We start from the raw sequence: 21452 nt of genomic DNA, 5'->3' as shown, positions 1-21452 counted from the left end.
TCTAGTCTCACTGCCTGCAATTTTTTTTATGTAAATAGGTTTTAGATTTCCGAATTCTAAAGATCTAACAGACTTACCTCAGTCAAAGCCTTTCTCCTCTCCAGAGAAAGTATGTAAAAATATTTCAGGCTATCCCCATATGATAACCTCTCCCCTTCCAAAAAAAAACCTGGTAGCTCTTCTCCAAGCTCTTTCTAACAACTCAACATCCTTTCTTAAATAACCTCCATAGAGTTTCAGTGGTAAGGTTGCTGCTTATCACACTAAAAATCGGGGTCTGATACCCGCTATTGGCACAGTGCAGATATCCCAATGCGTAGCTTTGAGCTAAAAAGAAAACATAAACTTTTATTAAATAAACTGACCAAAGCTGAACACAATGTTAAATATGCTGACAAAAGCTGAATACATTATTAAATAAATTGACCAAAGCTGGACACAATATTCTAAATGAGTCCTAAACAGCACCTTATAAAGTGAATTGATGACCTTCTTGAACTTATACTCAATATTTCTATGTATACGACCTATAATCCTGTTTGCTTTTTTTTTATTAACTAGCACGCACTTACTGATTTGTTTTAAAACGTGAATGTTCATAAACGACAGCAAAAAGTGAACACTTTTTCACGGACTAATGATAATGGTTGATGTTACTGTATACCACCTCTAAAACAGTGAACAGAAATATATATATATATATTACTGCAGTTATATGCATTAATTAATTCAAGAAGTTGCCGTGAGTCTGCTAAGTAGTAATAATATAAAACAGCTAAGTGTTGAACAAGATATAAACTTATTTAAAGCGCGAATGCAAGCCTAAAGAAAGAATGGAACAAATAAAAAAATTTACAACCCCTCTTATTCTCCATCTCTTTAGTCTTGCCTTTGTAAAAGTCAGTGGCCCTAAATGAATACATGAAACTGCAATGAAGTATCTCTAAATACTTTCCATTTTCTCAAATGAATAATAGTTTTTCTCAGCTTTGTGTCGTTTGTAGATAAACATTTATGAAGTGGAACTTTATGATCTGATAATAATTAAGCGTTTTATTTCTTTTTTTTACTTTAAAAATACTTTATCATCTTATCTAGACATTGATTATGTAAAGGTAGCATGAAGCTCACCAATTTCGCCATTTGCAATAAATTTGATTCATGTTAAATGGAAAAAGTTTAATATTTAAGTATCAACATTTGTAATGGTAATAAAACAAAGACAGGAAAATGTAAAAGCGCTGTATATTATTTTTACTAATTTTAACTTTATGAAGTATGTTTTTCAAAGTGTAAAATATAACTCTTCAACATTATTCCTAACGTTGTTAAAACATTCATCTACGCACTTTCTTCAACTATCAATATCATCTGTTCTTTTTATTGTTTTTGGAGATGGTTCGAATCGTTCATAATGTTGAAATATGTAAGTTGTTGGTCATTACACGACAGTTTAATAGAGGTGTTATTTTTGTTCAACATCTGAAGATATTACTAACTTTTCTCTTCTTGGATTTTTGAAATGCAAGAAAACTGCAGCATGTAGAGTATCTTCATATGAAACATCGATCTTTCGATCACTGCTAGAGAAATTAAAACCCTATCAACCAATATCCACAGTATCCATAGGATTACATCCCGCAAAACAGGAAGGATTAGATTCTTTGTCTAAATAGTAGTAAACTCCCATAAGCCACTAGATTGAACACTTCTTCTTCAAGGCCGAGAAACCATATGCATAAAAAGAACACCGAACCCCCACTCCCCAAAAAATAAAACCTTTCATTCCCCACCTCTCTGCCAAGATTGTATCTTAAACCTAAAATACAGATCAACAAAACACAAATCGTCACTTCAGATCAACAGAATCAGTCTCCAGTTGAAAAATGTGATTTGTTTGTTTGTTTATAGTTAAGAACAAAGAAACACAGTGGATTATCTGTGCTGTGTCGGTGTTTAGCGTTATAAGTCCATAGACTTACCGTAGTCCCAATGGGGTGAAAAAATAAAAGATATAAAATCAACAATGGAGGATTGTATTTCCGGCCATCAAACGAACATACAACACCAAAACCACAAGACAAAAAAGTTCAAACCATCGTTTCTGCTATTAGATAGAACAGTGTTGCGAACTTGGCGATTTTGTCGTTAGAAACGCCACACAAAGTAACCCTTAAAGAATTCCTGGACAAAGTTACCAACGATTCTACTACTACCAAAAGAGTTCTAAAAATTTGCCAGTTTTCAAAAAATTGTTAAATTTTCTGGCAAACTAATTTAAACATTACTCCCTCAACTTTTTTCCTCTGTAATTTACCATTGACCAATGATTGAAACAAGAACACCATCTTTAGTTGTAAACGTAATAAAAATAATCTGATTTACACATTAGCCCCTTTCTAGCTTGAGAGTGTAAGTGAAGAGATTATTTTATCTCCGAATGCCCGTATGTGAGTACCATCAAAAATTGTTACTTTGATTTTATTGTTGTTGATCGCACGCGGCCCCCCAGTAGCAAGTACGAAAGTTTATAAAGCTAAAAACTGGGTTTTGATAACCGTGGTGGGCACAGCACTGATAGCCCATCGTATCGCTTGGTGCTTGCCTACAAACAAGACAAGATGATCGAACCTGTTACTATCTTGATCGGATTTTAAGTCTACTTTGAGACCTGGGAGTATCAGGTGCAGCGGAAATAATTTTCCTTTTAACTCGTATTAATCTTTCTGCGCCATTCAAAACTCTGCCAGTGGAGGTTTAATCATCGCGCAAATCTTTAAAATTAGAGTAGATGGTTCTTCTTTGTATAATATATTGCCAGCTAAATCTTACACCCGCAACCTTAATCAAAAACACGAACAACAATCCCTTAGTAGAAGCTGCAAACACACACCTTTACTGAATTTATAAACGAGTACCAAAACCCACAAAAATCAACAGATTGCATTTGACTGCTCATCACAATAGCTAAAATACACTTCACACCAATTATTCCTTACAGACTACATGGGCTCCCTTCTCATCTGAATTCACGGTACCACACGTCAATGTCCAAGGTGGGATTGCTACCAAGAGGCACGGGATCGAAGTCATAATCTTACACAGAAATACAGACATATTAGTAATTACTTAATGTCTATGGTTACACGACAATTAGAGTCGACAGAATGAACAAGGATGGCCCAAACAGGGATATACTCTACTATCATTTTTATCGGTCTCACAGATAAATAATTGTCGATTCCTCATATGAGAATATAACAATAGATGTTCACTTAAGAAATAATAAATGTATCATAATAGCTGATATTCATTGTTCTCCTGTGAGAACTATAGATGTAGATCTATTCATTGAACTATATGACCGTAATAACAACTTTGTAATAATAGAAGACCTAAATAGTAAGGATGTCGTACTTGTATGTAAAACAACAACTACAAATGGAGGAAAACTATATAAATTCCTTGAAAATAACAACTGTGTACAATGGAATGATGCAACACCTACACACACACAAGTTTTTCACTCAACACAATAACATCCTTGAATTATGTCTATGCTCATCACAACTTACTTATAAATGTATGTTTCAATGTAGATTATGATCCAGACAGTGATCACCTACCCATCTAGTGTGTCTTCGATCTTGAACCCCACCATAACAAACCTATATACAAATCAAAATTCAATTACAAAAAAGCAAAGTGGCTAGACTTCGCTAATAGCCAAGATAGATTATTACCAGATTCGATAATATACCGCACCGAGAAACTGTCAGATATAGACGAGTGCTGTTAAACAATCAGGCAATCACCAAGTGTCTTACCAAAGCCACAGATCAGACTATTCCCAAACACAAACAACATACTACTCATAACACATGGTAACCACATACATAAATAATAAATATGATAAAACAACGCTGTCATCTAAGAAGAATTTATATTAACACTAGAGACCCATACATCAAAACACAGATAAACACACTAAGAAACAAAATATGAAACAAAGAAAATAGATGAGATTCCTACTGCTCGCAATTGAATGAACTTACAGATCCAAAGCACTTCTGGGCAAATCTAAAATGCTACACAAACAGTCATAATACCCACAAAATATATTTTACACTAAAACACAAAAATAAAATAACATACATAAACGTACAAAAAGCAGAGGCATTCAAAGAACAATTACAAAATACATTCAAACCATATGACGAACCAGATATGAGCACTTATTACTAACATGAACAATGAGCATGTACTTCAAAATAAACACATATACACACCAAGATTTCCAGCCAACATCAAAAACCCTCAAGATCCACAACAAATAGATTCAAAAATCAAGCAAATACAGTAACAAATCCGATTACAAAAACCAAAATCAACACATTCATAAAACAGATTTTAGATTGTAGTTCTTAAACTGCTATATTTTACATTATATTTATTTGTTTTAGTGCTAGTTTTTGTGTACTTCAGAATGATCTCACCAGTGATCAAAATGTCATACCTGTTTTGAAAAATATTCTTCCTTACTGTAAAAGCTGTAACTTGTAAACAAATAATACTTATAATCAGTAACTAAACTCAAAATGAAACTATTAAAACAAATCTTTATTTAAACAAAAAACAAACAAACTAGTGTGTGTATTGTATGAAGGACAGTGTCTTTACTAGATAGTTAACTCTCTCAACTCTCATAATGAAGTAAAGAGGTTTAATATGAACTACATAATATTACAGATTAAATTTTAGGAGAGTATTACTATTTACTAATTCACTTACCACACAAAGTGTTTGAGCTTCAGAGAGAATTAACTAATAAATCATAATATTATATACCAAATTCTATAATGTTATGTTCTAGGGATGAAAGTGCCACCTATGTCACTGTTGTTAAGCCCAATGAAACAGGAGGTTATAACTTCGAGGCATCACCTGACCTACCATTGGAGGACACTGCATGCTGTTGACATCTTTGGACAATGTGTTGCATTATCACCATACCTCCCATGAGCAAACAAGATGTTATTTCAAGAGAATGACAAGGAACAAAGGCAACTAGAATGAAAACAACTTGGCCATGAGTTACATGAAAAATGCGCAAGTAGTCAAATTCTTTCTTAGATAAGGAGACCAAAACACAATATTCCAAGTGAGGCCTAACTAATGATATGTATAGAGATAATTAGCACTTTTGACTTGTAATCAGTATGTCTATAAATACACCATAAAAGTATATTAGTTTTATTAATAGCAACAGAGCACTGCTTCAATGACTTGAGTGACTTCTATAATAAACATGGGATCCAAATTATAGCACAAAAGTGTTATCCTGCACTTATTATAATGTTTTTTTTTTCAAAAGTCTTGATGTTTGGAAGATGTTTTAAAAGCAGAAGGTCTAGACATGAACATAGTAAACACATTCTGGGATAGAGGCTTTACATAAAAATGTGTCATTGATTAATTAGTGACAGAAGATAAATTTATTTTATGTAACAAGTAGTGCTCATAAATGTATATATATATACCTTGATATAGATTACACTGCTAAATTTGCTATGAATATAATAACTACTTCACTTGTGTCTCACCATAATGATTGAAAGCTACTCCTGCTGCAATGGTTTCTTCATTTGTAATCCTTTAATTAGAAACAAGTCATGCAAAACATTATCTTCCAGATAAAAATCATGTTTAGCTCGTTGTAAAATGTTAACTCCCAGTTAGAAATTAATCTGGGTAGTTATGTAGTTTTTATTTCCCAGTTATAAATTACATAGGTCTAGTTAATGAATAAATTTATTAGTTTCATCATGTCCAAAAATCAGAAAAATGGGCTCATTCTACTTACAATCAAATAATTGGCAAATTTTCAATTTTGCTAATTTGTGTCAAATGTGCTATTAAAATTATGAGGAAAATTGTACTCAAGCTCAGTCTTTAGGTGTATAGAGGGTCTGGGGAACCATAGGTCAATGAATTTAACTAATGACTCTCAGTTTGCTGAGCATAGTTTTAGGAAATATCTTTCCTGTCTTACCAATTTGTTCAACATTTTTTTGATAGAGCTTCTATGTTTTTTGGATGAGATATTCATCTTGATGTTGTTAGTGGGATTCTTCATATTTTTATTTTTGGCACCTTTGTCATTCACTTTTAAAAAGTTTGGTTAGTTTTTTATGTTAGTATGATACTTGAACTTGGTGAGAGTTTTGGTTCAAACAATACTAAACACTATTCATGTAACCTTAGTTTAAAATTTCTGATGCTAAGAATTACCCCATCTCTGACTTTGTTAATCATGATCATAATGTTAAATTTTAGGCATTTGATGGTTATCCTAACTGCCTTTCACATTCTACCACTTATTTTATTTTTCTAGTTGACAGTAGTATACAGTCTATTCTCAAGTTTAACTTTTCATTATCCAACTTCTATTCAAATGCAATTTTAAAGTTGACCTTTCTTTAAGAAACTAGAGATGATAAAGTTTTTCACAACTACTTGTAATATTTCTTTTAATATGCCCCCTGAAATCATACACCATTAGCACTTGCATGCTTTCAGTCAGTGGTATAGGAAGGAGTTGGAAAGTGGGGGCTATACATACAGATTTTACAATGAGAGATTGAAAGTATAAGGAGCTGCTAAAAGCAGCTCAATCTAGGAGTGATCTGGGGGCATGCACCCCCCAGAAAATTAATATAATAATATAATTTACAGTTGCTATTTAATTAAATATTTAACAGTGGGGATGCTACAGCACTCTGGTTCTGACGTCTCTGCTTTGAATAATCCTGTGGTAATAGTAGTCGGAGACCTGCACTTAAACATTGAATGGTGATTACCTGAAGTTATTGTATATCACTCTCATGGAGAATTAAAAAAACTAAAAATTTTTACAAAATGACAGATTTGAGATTGATAAGTATTATTTGTAAACCTATGTTTTGAAAAATCTAAAACATAATAATTTTCTTTTAAGTAATCTACTCCATTCTTTTTCTGAAAGAAAAACACACAGGTCATTAGACTTACAACTTGTGGTTGAAATGGTGAAAGGCATAAGTTAAGGTTGTTTAATTTTATTATTATTCATATACACAGAACCCAGAGCTTTCATTCACTTGTTTTCAGTTACTGCTTGTATCAGTTTTTGATCTTTACTTAACAAAACTTAGCTTTGAGGCTTGGAAAAAAGAGATCCAAGTTCATTGACAACACTAAGGTACTGGGAAGATGTGATTCTATTGAGAATGTTTGCCTTACTCAAAAGGACTTCAGTAGTCTCAGTTACTGGAGAAATTATTTGTAATAAAAATAAATATAAATTGTAGCACAGTACAAAAGATTTTACATCATTTACTTTTAAGAAAATACAATATTTCTTATGATTTTTTGTTAAAGAAGATTAATGGTAATTGACTTACAATCACCTTATTTTTGTATTTTTTTAAAATACGGTTAAATTTTTACTTAATAATTATTATTAGTATTATACATGTGTGTATGTATATTGTATTCAGGTAGATGAATATCTAGCAATTAATTTGTGTATTCACAAAATGGGATCTGGAAATGTTATGTAGGGAATTAAATGAACTCGAACAACAAAGTAAATACAAATATACAAAATTTTTGTTCAGAGTAAAATGTAAACTGTAAGTCACTAACTATCTATCTGTTTCTGTTTTGCAGCTGAACTCTTATTGGCTGCTGGTGCAGAGCAGGATAAAAACAGGAACACATCCACACAGTACAGGAGCAGGATCAAGAATAAAATATGTCCACACACAGTAGAAGAACCATAGCAGGAATAATAAAATACCACACTGTTCAGTCACACCAGAGTCCTAGTGCAGTATCTAACAATTCTTAGATCACCTATGCCAATGAAAACTCTCATTAAAGGTGTTCAAATGAGTTAAACCCACACAACTTATATTAACTTGTACAAGTCTACATACCACCCATGAAATGAGTATGACCCTACTCCAGGAAGCATGTCAGAGAAACAGGACCAAGTGAGTATAAGCTTTATGGATCAATCAATATAATAGTTAACCTTTGTCTAAGATGGAACATTATTATAAGTATACAATTTCCCATATCTGGCTTACAAGGATGTTACAACTACAAAAAAAAAAGCTGAATCCAGATATATTCTTTACAAATTATGGTAGTGTATTCCTGATCATCATATATACATATATATAATATTGTATTTACTATGACCTATAAGTACTGGAAAAAATGAATCTTCCAAAGTTAAAAAAAATGAAGAGGAAGAAGCTAGTTTTGCAAAAAAATGTGGACAGAAGGATCCCAGAAAGGTGGTATAAAAATGAAGGTAATGAATAATAGTGCAAAAAATGTATAATGCTAAAATTAAGGATTTGATACTTGTGGTTATGACAGCACAGACAGCTTTGTGCTTAATAACAAACAAAGTAAAAAAAAATTATCAGAATATTTAAATAAAAACAAAGTTACTAAAATTTTATTTCATTTTGCCATCTAGAATTTGCTGGTATTTCTTGAATCTTCCAAAGTTAAAAAAAAATGAAGAGGAAGAAGCTAGTTTTGCAAAAAAATGTGGACAGAAGGATCCCAGAAAGGTGGTATAAAAATACTACTTGTTAGCATTGCTTCTGATACGATATCTTACCTCCTCTCACAAAAAGCTTTCTTGACTTGTGCTGCCCTCTATTGGAACAAATTTTCGCTCACCACTAGCCTTGATACTCCCACTTATTTCTTCATATTAACATGCAAATGACTATGCAGCAACCCTCCACCAATAGGAATGTGACATTACCCCTATCATAACTAGCACCCTCTCTAATCTTGCAACTGTTAACCACTTCTCGATTGATAGTCTTATTGAATAGATGTTTTCACTCGTGGTTTGATTCACTTATCCACAAGTTTTTACTTTCTTAACATTTCTATCTTAATTACATTGTTCTTTACTATTTTCATTACTTAGTGTAGAGTTATGAATAATTTTATATATCTTCTCTTGTCTTTCACTTTCATGAGTTATGCACTCTCAAGCTCAAGTGGTCATGACTACAACTGCTGCAGTGAAATTCCCACCACATCCAATACATTGGAACCATGATTCTCAGCCCATGAAGTGACGGCTCTAGTCAGGAGTCAACCAATTTTCTGTAACATTCACAACAAACTGATGATTGTCCTCTCATGGTTTTCAGTGATAAGGAAGTTTTGGATTTGGACAGCCTTTTGTTTCCCCTTCTGTGTATGCCTCTCAGTCACATATCATTTCGGGTTATTTGCTCGAACCTCTTTCCCCTTTGGTGGATTTGATTATTCAGGTATGTTATGTTCTGTCCTTCTCTCCTGTTTCATAAAATTTGCCCATTTTTGGAGGTCCTTGGGGGTTGACCTTTGAGTTCCGATAGTCTTTTCAGTAAGTGTGGTCCTAAGTTCCAATTCATTTCTCCATTGTCTGTCATTCCTGTTTCCTTCCCTCCTCTTCAGGATCCAGTTCTTTTTTGCCCACCCAATTTTTTCCAGGGGCCTTCATTTCCACTATTCTATTTATGTATGGCTGCTTCTTGCCTCCTCACTAGATGACTTAGTTCTCCATCCTCAGTTTCTTCTCTAAGAAACTGTCATGGGGGTTTGCTTGTCAAAGTGGAACAGTTTTTCCTCACACCCATACAGTTACTTGTTTCTTATTGGGGTGTTTTTCAACTCCCTCCTCCATCAGGCCCTACCTGCTCCACTTTCGTTGCAAGCTATAGAATGTCTCGTATGTAGCATCTCATCCTCTTCTTTTCCTAATGTGTGAAAGGTTTTCTCTCTCTTGGGACATGGGCTTCACTCAAAGCTCTCATTCCTCTTGGTCATGCCCTCATGCATCATCATCAATGGAGCATTGTTTGGGATCCCTTAGATGCCCCTATAATGCCACTCTTTAGATGCTGGCTATAGGGTGGCATTATCTGCCACTTTTTGATTTACTGACTTTTCTTGTATTTTCCAGTTGCTAGTCTTATCCATTTTGTTTTGTTCCTTTCTTTTGTCCTGTCCTTCCCGCCTTGCTTCCCTTCCAGATTTGCACCTCTATGTGGTCCTCCTTACTCTTCCCCATCCTCCATTGGACCTTATGTCTTTGTGTGTTGTTTTTTTTTAAATCACCTTTGCTTGAAGTACCTGTTCCTGCTCTTGGTGGCATGCAAACTTTGTTGTTCTGATGTGTTCGTGATTGATATTAGCTGCATTTTTGTTTTCTTAGTTCCTAGGTTCTCCTCTTTCTGATCATTCCTTTATGCCCATGACTTCAGCTGCTCGAGAGAGTACTTCTCCCTTCAAACCCTTTTTCCCACATTTATGACCATTCTGATCCCACTCTCCTTCATTGCTTGTTCAAGGCTCTCCTGAGTCCAGTTGTTTCTTATGTGAAATCTTCACCTCTCCGATGATTTTTTTTTCCCATTTCCCTTCCAGGTTGAATTTACCAGTTAATCCACCTGGTGTTTTTCTTCCCTTTCTCCTGTCGATTGTCACCTTTCTTAATGTTTTCTTCCCATCACATCCTTCACCTTACCATTAGTGCTGTAACTTTGTATCTGTGGGTGGTAAGTACTCTGTTCATTTTCGTTTTTCTTTGCACAGTCCTTTATTGCATATTTAGATCCTGCTCTGTGGTGAATGTTGCCTGCCCAGGTATATTTAGTTTTAAATCTGCACTATATGACCTATGATCATATACTTTGCTAGATGACTGTGACGTTGAGGATCTTCCTACTGCTGACCTGATGTACAATTCCAGATGCAGTCAGGTATTGGTTGATTGACTCTTTCGATGTGTTCTCTATATATTGAAATACACTATCATAACATGTCATAAGGTCATGTTACACACACCATTGAGATAGGGTGTTCCGCAGGACTGCTCATAGGTATCTGTCATGATCTGTTGCTTCCTAAATATGTTCATTCTCGTGGACTAGCATGAGTAAAGCAGACAGGGACTACTGCCCATCTGTGATGATCCATAGCATTGAGGCTCTTCTTACTATGGACCTAATGCACAATTTCAGAAGCTGGTCACCCATTGCACTGTCTCTGGTGCTGTGGTTCTCAGGACTCTCCAACGCATTTTTTCCCTCCTTCTTCTTGTGGAGTATGGGAGTCCTTGCCACTTACCAGTTCCTAGTCACTGGAGTGATGGACCATGGAGGTCTGTCCTCCTGAGTATGCACAATACCACTCAGTTGAGAGTAGAGCGGTGGCATTCTGTTTGTGCAGATGGCATGATGCCCTTCCTACTATGGACCTGATGTATCATTTCAGATGCCGCCAGTGTTGGATGTAGCACTCCACTATATATTGCATTTTGCCCCTCTGCCTGAGGCACCCTCCTTCCTACTATTTGCCGGATGTCAGTTCCCGGGGATTATTTTGAGCTGGACCAGCCACACAAGTCCTCATGTGTGTTTGAATGGTACCCTCCTCCTAATGTGGACTGGACAATAAATTCCCAATGACTCCAGGTTTTGGATTGGAGATGCAACCACAAATTATGGTCCATCTTCCTACCATCCACTGCATCTTGATTGCTGGTGGACCTGGTGTTGATTGTAACTGGACGAGATACAGGAATTCCTGCATGTGTAAGGCTATGGAACCTTCTTCCTACCGCAGACTGGACAAAAAATTCCCATTGGTGCCAGGTTTTGGACTGGAGAGGAACACCCACCTGGGCTCTCCACCTTCCTTCCATCTGCCGGATGTGGGTTCCCGGTGGAACCGGTGTTGGTTGTGTTGGAGGTGCGTACATGCAGAGGTGGGTTCTTGGTATGGAAGCTCCTCTTCTCTACTGGTACTTATTTTTGAGGTGAAAGATAGAGGACCCTCTTCCTACTGTGCACCTGATGTACAATTCCAGATGCCATCAGGTGTTGGTGGAGGTTGAACTCCCACTTACGGTCTGTTGTGCCCTAGCCACTTTACACCAGGGGGTCCCATTATTTTTGTAATTTTTTCTTGGTGTCCCTCCATGTTTCCACCCTTTTAGTGATACATTACTAATGGGCAACGAGTATATCTGGCTCAGAAGTATCGAAAGTCAACATTTTCTTAAACTGAAAATGCACTTCCTATAGATTCCTCCTTTCACATTTCCCACCCATTCTCCCCACTTCAGTTTTGTTTGGTGTGATCTGTCCAATCTCAAAGTGATTAACAGCTGCAAGCTTAGAGAGGGTGCTAGTTATGAAAGGGGTAATGTCACACTCCTATTGGTGGAGGGTTACTGCATAAGCATTTGCATGTTAGTATGCAGAAATAAGTGGGAGTGTCAAGGCTAGTAGTGTGCAAAAATTTGTGCCAATAAAGGGCAGTATAAGTTTGAGAAAGCCTTTTATGAGAAGAGGTAAGTATCTATCAGAAATACATTTTCAGTTAAGGAATATGTTAACATTCAAGCATTTGCAGAGTGAATCCTTGTGACCTTAACTCTATTTCTTGCTTGCCAATTTCCACATAATTATTATTGAATGAAACTTGTGATGCTATAACTAACATGAACTGCCACAATGGTAAAAATATTTGCTGATTCAACAACTCACTGATATTAGGCCTAAACATCAATATAGTGTGATGTAATTAATCTAACATAAACTGTACAATGTGTCAATATAAAGTTAATTTTTAAACATAATTTTTCTCTTTCATGGCATGTGTTTTTTTTATGAGCATCTCATATGTAACAATATCATTACTTCCATGAAAAATCAGTTTGGAATTACATTACAGTTTATTTATTTAAAAGAAAAAAAGATAAATTCACATTGAAAAGGAAGCAATTTTTACGACCCTTAACTGTTGGAACAAAACTGAAAACTTATGTAAGTTTTTATCAATATGAGAAGTTTTGTAATAAATCTGTCTTTAGTATACTAAACATTTGTAATTTCAAAATTAGATAGTATGTGAACTGATCAAACCATTTAAGTGCTTGATTGTCTGTTAGCGTATTGTTGCATAATTTTTCAAAATTTGAAAATACTCATTTTTTTTCTTATATTTGATGTGTTTGGTTCACACACCTGTATATTTTATGCTTTCATATTATTTTGGTAGGCAAAGCTGTGTGTTGTGTAACATTCCAGAGTATGGCCAATATGGAATGGGAATGTTTTAATCAACACTGTTGCATATCTGCTTGTTTGTTAATTTCCTGTAGAAATTCTTTCCAAGAAACTTCAGCGATACAAGTCCTTTCTTGATTAAAACTAGTTTATTCTTTCTCCATACAAACTTTGTAATACACAGAATTTCCACAGTCAATACGTTCCTCGTCACTTTAAACTGAACGACTTTTATAAACACACGCTATAATCACAGCGATTCACAAGCACGATAACTTTGCTCAATGCGACTGCAAGACACAGAAACAGAATCGACTTACCGTGACTCGATTATCTATCTCTTCAATTCAATCCCGCTGGTTTTTCTCGACAGGCTTATATACTAAAAAGCGAATGCACTCGGGCGTTCATGATCATTTGAGAAATTCCAGTATGCATGCTCCCAGTGTCATGCAACTTCCGCTGTCGTAACAACACTTAGAACAAATTTAAATTCTAAAATGAAAAGAAGTATTTCTAATGTTTTTCAAAATAATGTCTCACAACAAAATGTTGGAAATTTCACAACATAAAAAATGATAGAAAACAAAACCAAATTTTATGAATTTCTTTAAGTGGAAGCTAGATAATATTTAGTTATTAAGAAAGTTGGTTCTAAGTTTCGTGCAATTTTATTAAGTATTTCCACTATCACAAGGAAAAATTCAAGGGATAGAAGTGACACCCTCCCAGTCTGGAATGGGTTAAGACACTTCTTACTTTATTGTTGTTTCTCTTTTCTGTTTTTATGTGTTCTATGAATGTAGAACAATTTTTGTTTTACATCCAATTACTTGATTTGCATCCAGGACACACATTTTTGTGTTATTGCCATCACTGCCATCACTCAGATCAAAATGTTAGTTTTCAAAGACATAAGCTCAGTCTTTAGACCATGTGCCTTGTTTATTGAAATACTTAGCAGTAATTGAAATAAGTATGTTTTGAAAAAACTTTGCTGATATTAAAGTAAACTACTAAACTCACACAATCCCTTAGGTTTCTTCTCTTTCAATTATAACTTACATTTTTACCTTTTTATAATTTGATTGTTTAACAGCATTTTTTGAATAGCTACATTTGTTACATGCGTAGAAATTTATACAAATAAAACAGTTCACTAGCAATCAGTTGGAATTTAAGAAAATATAAATCTTACCGAAGTCTTTTCTTTTTGTTTATTTTCCTTCACACAAAAAATGATAAAGAAGATTACAAGATGGAAAATGTATTGCAAAATAAACAGCTTTTTCTGAAGACAAGCAATGTGTGGATAATACAGGACTGAAACTGCTTGTCATCAACAGTGGAAACTGTTTTACATGTAGTCTAATAGCATTTAGAGGTAAGTAAAAATGGTTCTCTTATAAATTCCTAAATTGTTTTAGGGTAATGTCATGTCGCGTTTTATCACACACATATATTTGTATGATTTTGGTTGCTATTTTGGAATACAAGTTCTGCAGTTCTGTGTCAGATATATTTCTGTGTAATATTGCTATTCTTAAATTGTTAGTAAAAGTTCAGTAGAATTTTGCTGATTGTTTAATCTTGACTTCTTTCAAAGAACCAGAAGTGTCTCCCTCACCTGTAGAATAGTCTCATTTTCAATTTTATCAATTACCTCGAATATTTTGTGGGATTGTACCACATCACGTTTACCTGGTGTATGTTGAAAGTACTTGAGTTCTCCTTGAACCTAGAGTTAGATTATTCTTTTAAACAATCTCCCAGTCTTGACAGTTGAGCCCACATAGGTGCCTCCTCACACAGTGTAGCGGAATTCCTAAACGACATGAGACTATGTTATGGGTGGAGGAGATGCTTCTGAAGAATCAGAAGCAGCTGAGATTAAACAACCAACAAAGTACTACTGAATTTTTACTCATAGTTAGGTAATTGGATTTTTATTCAAACTTTCATGCTTTATTGTGTAACTGCTATTCCTGCTTCTGTGCCTAAGACTTCTGTGTTTCAGGTAGTCCTGTGGTGAATAATATGGAACAATGTATGAAAGGAAAAACTTGTAAAACCATTTAAAATTGCTTGTTCAAAGTAGTAGTTATTAATCAAGAAGATCAGGATCAATAAAATATTATGCAGTTATGACAGTTTTTATATTTTTATAAGCTACAAAAGGTAGCTCTATAAACATTTGTAATTGCAGTGACTCAATCCAAAGACAGTACAAAGATGTTTACTAATGGCTTTTAGTGAGTAAAACTATTATTTTATTTCAGTTTGTTATGTATAAGTTCAGACACTAGGGTACTGGTTTTAACCTTTTTTACCAATAAAATTGAATGATAATTATATTAAGCCTCTAAGTTCTAAAGATTTTTTGACAGTTTGACAGTCACAATGAATCAATCTGTGTGTAATTCAATTAAAAATCCCATAGACATTATTGAGATAATGCAAGTGAACTAATTTGATATTATTTACCAATAGATTTAATATTTGTGATGAAAGTCACATGAAACTGCACATGTTAGGTCTGTTAGTTCTCAATGCTTCATCAGTTTTTGGTGTTCAAAACTGTAACTTAATACTTAAATACAGTGTTGATAGCATTGGTGATTAGCACTGTCTATGTGAACTGAAAGAAGGTAGATTATTATTTGTAAACTGATTATTTAAGACAGTGGCAATCCATAATACAGAAAAGGTAATGCAGCCAAGAAAACTTTGCATTCAGAGAAGTATGATAGAGTAATATCAAACAAGCGAAGTATATTGATAGATAAAAAATAAAGTTTACAATTTGAGAAGAGTAGAAAATTTCTTGTTTTAAAGCTGGTTTTAGAATTACAATTATCAGACTCTCTTAAACCTTTATCTGCTGTTATCTTCAATTCTGTAAATGGTAATAAATTGTTTATTTTGATAGTAATGTTACCTTCTGTTAGTATGTGTTAAAAGTGATTGTAGGAGTATTCCCATGTTTTACCAGTGTGTGTATTATTATACAGATGGACAGATATCTGGCAATGAATCAAGCATGTTGCACTAAGAAACATACTTATTGCCTTTTTGGTAACACTGACTGTAAAGGTTCCACTTGAGTAACAAAATAAAACCAATAGTTTTTTGCTCAGATAACCTTTTGGAATTCTTACTTTCGAAACATTAGTGTATTTGCTAGCATGCAATTTGAAATACTTCCCATTCTGAGACATGTCTCATTAGGGCACTCTGAATGCAAGTTACTTCTGTGATAAACATCTTTCAGACAGCTACATGTCTTAATAAATAGTGCCATCTACAGCTTCAGAATAAAAGACATCTTTGAAAGTCATTTTCTGTTACAATCTCTAGGTATCTTAATGCTCAAGTGAACCATTTTAACAGACTTGATGTGAAATTACAAATTTAACAAATGCAGTTTTAAAAATTAATGTTCATTGCTAAAGCTATCTATACTATTATTTTTTCAAATAATTAATCTTCCATTAACCTAGTGAGTAATTATATCACTCTATAGGGAATTTTAGTAATGCAACTTTTTAAAAAATATTTCAGCAGCTAAAGACTTCAAAGCTCATTGATATAAGTTATAAAACTTTTAAAACGAGCACTTCCAGTTTCTCAAGGGATGAAAATAAAGCAGAACGTGTTGTTATCAATTGTTCTCAACAAACATTTAATTTTAATGATAAGTGATTTGCAGTTATTGAAATATGTGTCTGTATGTCATTTACTCAACTATTTTGTTTTGTTCTCTGATTTCCATACTGTGGGAATAATGTTTAGTTATAATTAAAAAGTTAATAAAATTGATTTACAAGTAACAAAGCTACATTAATCAATTTCAGGCTCCAAAGTACCTCTACTTTCTGGCATCATGTAAAAATATGGTCTGTTTTCATTCCTCTTACAAGATCTTAGTTATTTTGTTTTTGTAAAAAAAATGTTTTTTTCTCTCAGTTTCTAGCAGTTAATAAGAATAAAAATGAGCAAGTATAGACACCTAACATTGCAGGAATTAAAAAACAAGCTAAAGAAGTGCACAGCAAAACTTAGGGAACAGACATTTAAGCTGGTTGAGAGACCTTATGCAAATACTGTGGTAATTGTACTTCTTGAAAAGCAAGTGTAGACTGTAATATGATGGTTATTCAGTTTTCAAACTCGTATTTAGTTAAAATAAAAGTTATTGGTATTCTTATTTGGTAGATATAGAAGTACATTATAACTTATAATTTTTCATTAGTATCTCAATTGCTATTTATATATTTTATTTTCTACTACGAGTATTTATAAACTCATTATCTCATGACAAATTATATTTTGGATTTATTATGTATTTATTAGAAAGATGGATTAACATTATTCACTGAAGATTTTAAATTATGTCAATAATATGCTCTGTAACTGTGGATGATCAGCTATCCAGTTGATGCTGCACTGTTCATCGGTATGGTAAGCAAAGGATTACATCCATCTTACCACAACTGAAAGCTAATACTGGACTACTGACACATCTGAAGGTGTTGGTTGATGATTGTACTGATGATATAAACCCAATACAGTGAGAACAATGTAGTAATTTATTGGATGAATTTGTCATTGCATTTGTGGGACCAAATGGACAACTGAGTCAAATGAGAGTAACTGTACACCACATAGATATGGGTGTTGTATACCCGATAAAGCAAATGCTGCATCAACTCCTTTGATGTATTAAGGAGGGCATCATATAACCTTCAGTGACCTGCATTGACACTTTCCCATTAACATGGCCAGATGATTTTCTGGATGCATTAGTAGGTTCCTACTGTTTCAACACCTTGGATCTGGCTTCTGGATATTGGCAAGTTGAGCTGGATGACAAAAAGGAAACAAAAACTGCTTTTAGCACTAGAGATGGATTGTTGAATTTTGTGTTATGCCATTTACTTTTTAGACTGTGTAACACATCAGCCTTCTTGAGGGATTGCAATAAGAGAAATGCGTAGTCTATGTTTGTGATGTTTTGGTATTTGGTCACATTTCTGAGGCTGTCTGAGAACCTGGAATTGAAGTCTGAGAAATGTTCTCTCATGTGAACTAAAGTAATTTGTTAGCCACTTAGTCAAAAGAAAGAGAATTTCGATAAATCTGGCTAAGAAAGGTGTGGTATGAGACTGGCCCAGACCAGTGATGAAACAAGAGGTTTGCAGTTTTCTTGGATTTGTGTTGTACTCAAAGATAGCAGCACCTTTGTCAGCCCTTACAAAAGTAGAAGCATACTATGATTGGAGTGAAGAGTGTGACCAAGCTTTTTGATCCCTGAAGCTGGCTTTAGTAGCTACTCCAAGACTGTGAGTTTCTTCAATACACTGATGTCACTGATATTGGAGCTAGAACAGTGTTGTCACAGTGAAACACATGTTGTACACTCACAGCTGAATACAGATACTGCACAACAAAAAAGGAACTATTTGCTGTGGTCACACTTTGGTATTTGTGTGGTAGAAAGTTCACCAATCAAGAAAATCATGCTTCACTGAAGTGGTTAATAAATGTTACAAATCCAGAGGGGATTTTTGCACATTGGATAACAACATTGCAAGAATTGGATTGTCTTAATTCTGCCTGGGTCCTCATCACAGAAACACAGGTGGATTATATCATCACACAGTGAGATCTTATCCATTCATAGAATGTCATGACCCTGGAAACCTTGTGGGAGTTAAAACCACAACTGTATCGGCCATAACATCAGTCATTCCTAAGATAGGCAACTCTACTGAAGGATCTAGAACTAGCATGAACACTCCTTGAGACATAGCAAAGTGAATTGTGCCTGACACAGGTTGAAAAGTGAAGTACCAGTGCATGCAACCTCTGAAACTTGTATGATCAACTACAAGTGTGAGGTGTACTGTAATATTGTTTCATCATCTACCTAGAATTGGTTCTCAGCTAGTGATCCCCATGGCACTGGGGTATGGAATTCCCTAGAGTTTTGCATAACACAAAATTGGAGGACACCAAGGTGTTACATGAACTTATGCTAACATCTGATGGTTTTTCTGGCTGTGAGTGAGTCAAAATGTGTGGTGATGGTATGAACCTGTACAGTGTGTACCATCCCTAGGAAATACCAGCCAAAAAAGGATATATTCCAACTATGAATTGTTGATTCTCCTTTACAGAGAATAGCCACATACTTGTGGTTATTGTATTCTTCACAAAGTGGGCTGAAGCATATTCATTGACTGACATGCCAGTGCAGACCATAGTAGACACATTAGCTGAGGACTGGATAACATGGCTTGGAACACCACCATAAATCCACATAGACCAGGGGGCTAACTTCAACAGCCAACTGTTCACTGAGTAATGAAAGGAATTAGGTGTGGTAAAGACTCGTACTTCACTTTATTACTCCCAGACTGATAGTTCAGCTGAATGGACAGTACAATCGAAAAAAGCAGATGTTGGCAAAGTTTGTTAAAGGCTGTTCAACGAATCTACTTATGTCTGGGTGAAAAGTGACATTCCCTGTGAAACGCCATGCATGGTACACTATTGAAAGGAAAAGCCCCTCCTTACTTCCAAGAGTATATTGAGTGACTGAGGTTTACAATGGCAAATGCACATGAGTTTGCCTATTCAGCAATTTGGGAAGGTATCATGATGGCAAAAAAATGCTATGATAGGACAGTGAAGGAATGAACATTCCAAGGTTTTGACTGATTGTTTGTGGTGTATGCCAGCAGCATGGAAGCAACTTTTATCAGGCTGGACTAGTCCATACCTAGTACTCTGTATATTGGGCCCCTTGACATGAAGCAAAAGTTTGTAACACCCTTTTGACTAATAGCCATCCAACTGCCAGATCATCATAGCTGTGAGAAATCAAGCAGTAATCATATAGTGTAGCACACACAGTGTTACAACCAAAGTGTTTGGAGCATGTCGATAAGCTTCAACCATATGTTATAGGCAAGCCTTTGGTGCATGCACAGGTTGGATAAGGAGTAGAGAGAATGACTAATCTGAGGAAAGTGAGGGTGCAGCCATGAGCCATGACAATCCATCCAATAAGTGACACAACAGACAATGATCTTGCAGTTTTTCAATAGCCAAATGAGTTGGCAGAGATAAGAGTCATTGGCAGTCAAAGCCCCAATATCAGCTTTGCTCTTGATACTGATGGGATTAATCAGAAATTTCTAACAGCTAGGATAGTCAAGTTTTTGAAAGATTGCTAATAGTAATGCAGAATAGTGTGTGGATGCCAGGGGATCCAAGGTTTCCAGAATTCCATGGAACTCTGAGAACTCGGTAGTTTATTATTACCTAATGTCTGCTGGAGTTTACATTGATCTTTGTGAGAAATGTACAGAAACTGATCTGGTAATGTTAAAGTACAGTAGTAACAGTACAAATCTTAATCTTTGAGGAAAAACATTGCTCAAAAATGTATGATTGATTTCAAACTTTTACCAACGATTATTTATTTCATAAAGCCTAAAATATAAACGTTAAGCTTGATGGCCGCTAGATGACGCCACAGTCACTACAAAGCTCAATGTCAGCAGGTAACATGCTACTGAGATAGACCATGCAGTAGTAGTAGGCAAGTTGTGAAAACTACAAAAATAGTTGACATACAACCCAATGGGCATATGTAAACAAACACGTATACATCAAGGCATGTGAGTCCTTTGTTAATGTTAAACTAAAACATACGAAACAATTACACAGATAAAAAGATATGAAGAAATAAAGAAAACATGAATAGCATTTAAAAAGATAACTTGATTCCAATATTGAAATTAATGAATGGGAGATAAACTGTGGTTGAATGACCTACAAGTTATTATTAGAAAATGTAGTGAGCCTGTAATTTTTATTAGTCCTGAGAGAATGTTCCAATTTCAACACTGGATAATTTGATAAGTTAGTTATTTTTTCATGAAAGAGGATGATGGAAATAAAGGCTCATGCTATGGTGGGAAGAGGGAACACAATTTAACTAATGTTTCAAGAAAATAGATCTGTTTGTGGCACAGTTTTATCTGGTATTTCTATATCATACTCTATATAAAAAATCATTTTATATTAACACAATTAAACCTTCACTAAACAGAGATTCCGGATTAGAGGTGAGTAACCTGTGGCTACCATTGGTTGAATCTACAGGAAATTGCTCCTCTAATAAGAAACGGGGATAGAACAATCAATGATAACACGCTCTCCACAACCCACCAGAATACTATAAAGACCAACAACACCTTACACACACTGACCTGAAGATGAAAAGTGGAAGACTTTTGAAAC

The 21452-nt window shown here is 34.7% G+C and overlaps 1 long non-coding RNA gene across 1 annotated transcript in view; it reads left to right on the top strand.

The window, feature by feature from the left end:
* The first annotated feature begins 4925 nt into the window (after positions 1–4925).
* Positions 4926–21452, top strand: part of LOC111086119 — a 19646-nt gene continuing 3119 nt past the window's right edge. Inside the window, exons 1-3 of the long non-coding RNA XR_002610885.1 lie at positions 4926–5161; positions 7711–8036; positions 14387–14523. This is a non-coding gene — a long non-coding RNA (uncharacterized LOC111086119). The remainder of the gene's footprint in view (positions 5162–7710; positions 8037–14386; positions 14524–21452) is intronic.

The sequence above is a fragment of the Limulus polyphemus genome, unplaced genomic scaffold (genome assembly GCF_000517525.1).
Source record: "Limulus polyphemus unplaced genomic scaffold, Limulus_polyphemus-2.1.2 Scaffold863, whole genome shotgun sequence".
Lineage (NCBI taxonomy): Eukaryota > Metazoa > Arthropoda > Merostomata > Xiphosura > Limulidae > Limulus > Limulus polyphemus.
This window is presented reverse-complemented; position numbering and strand designations above follow the sequence as displayed.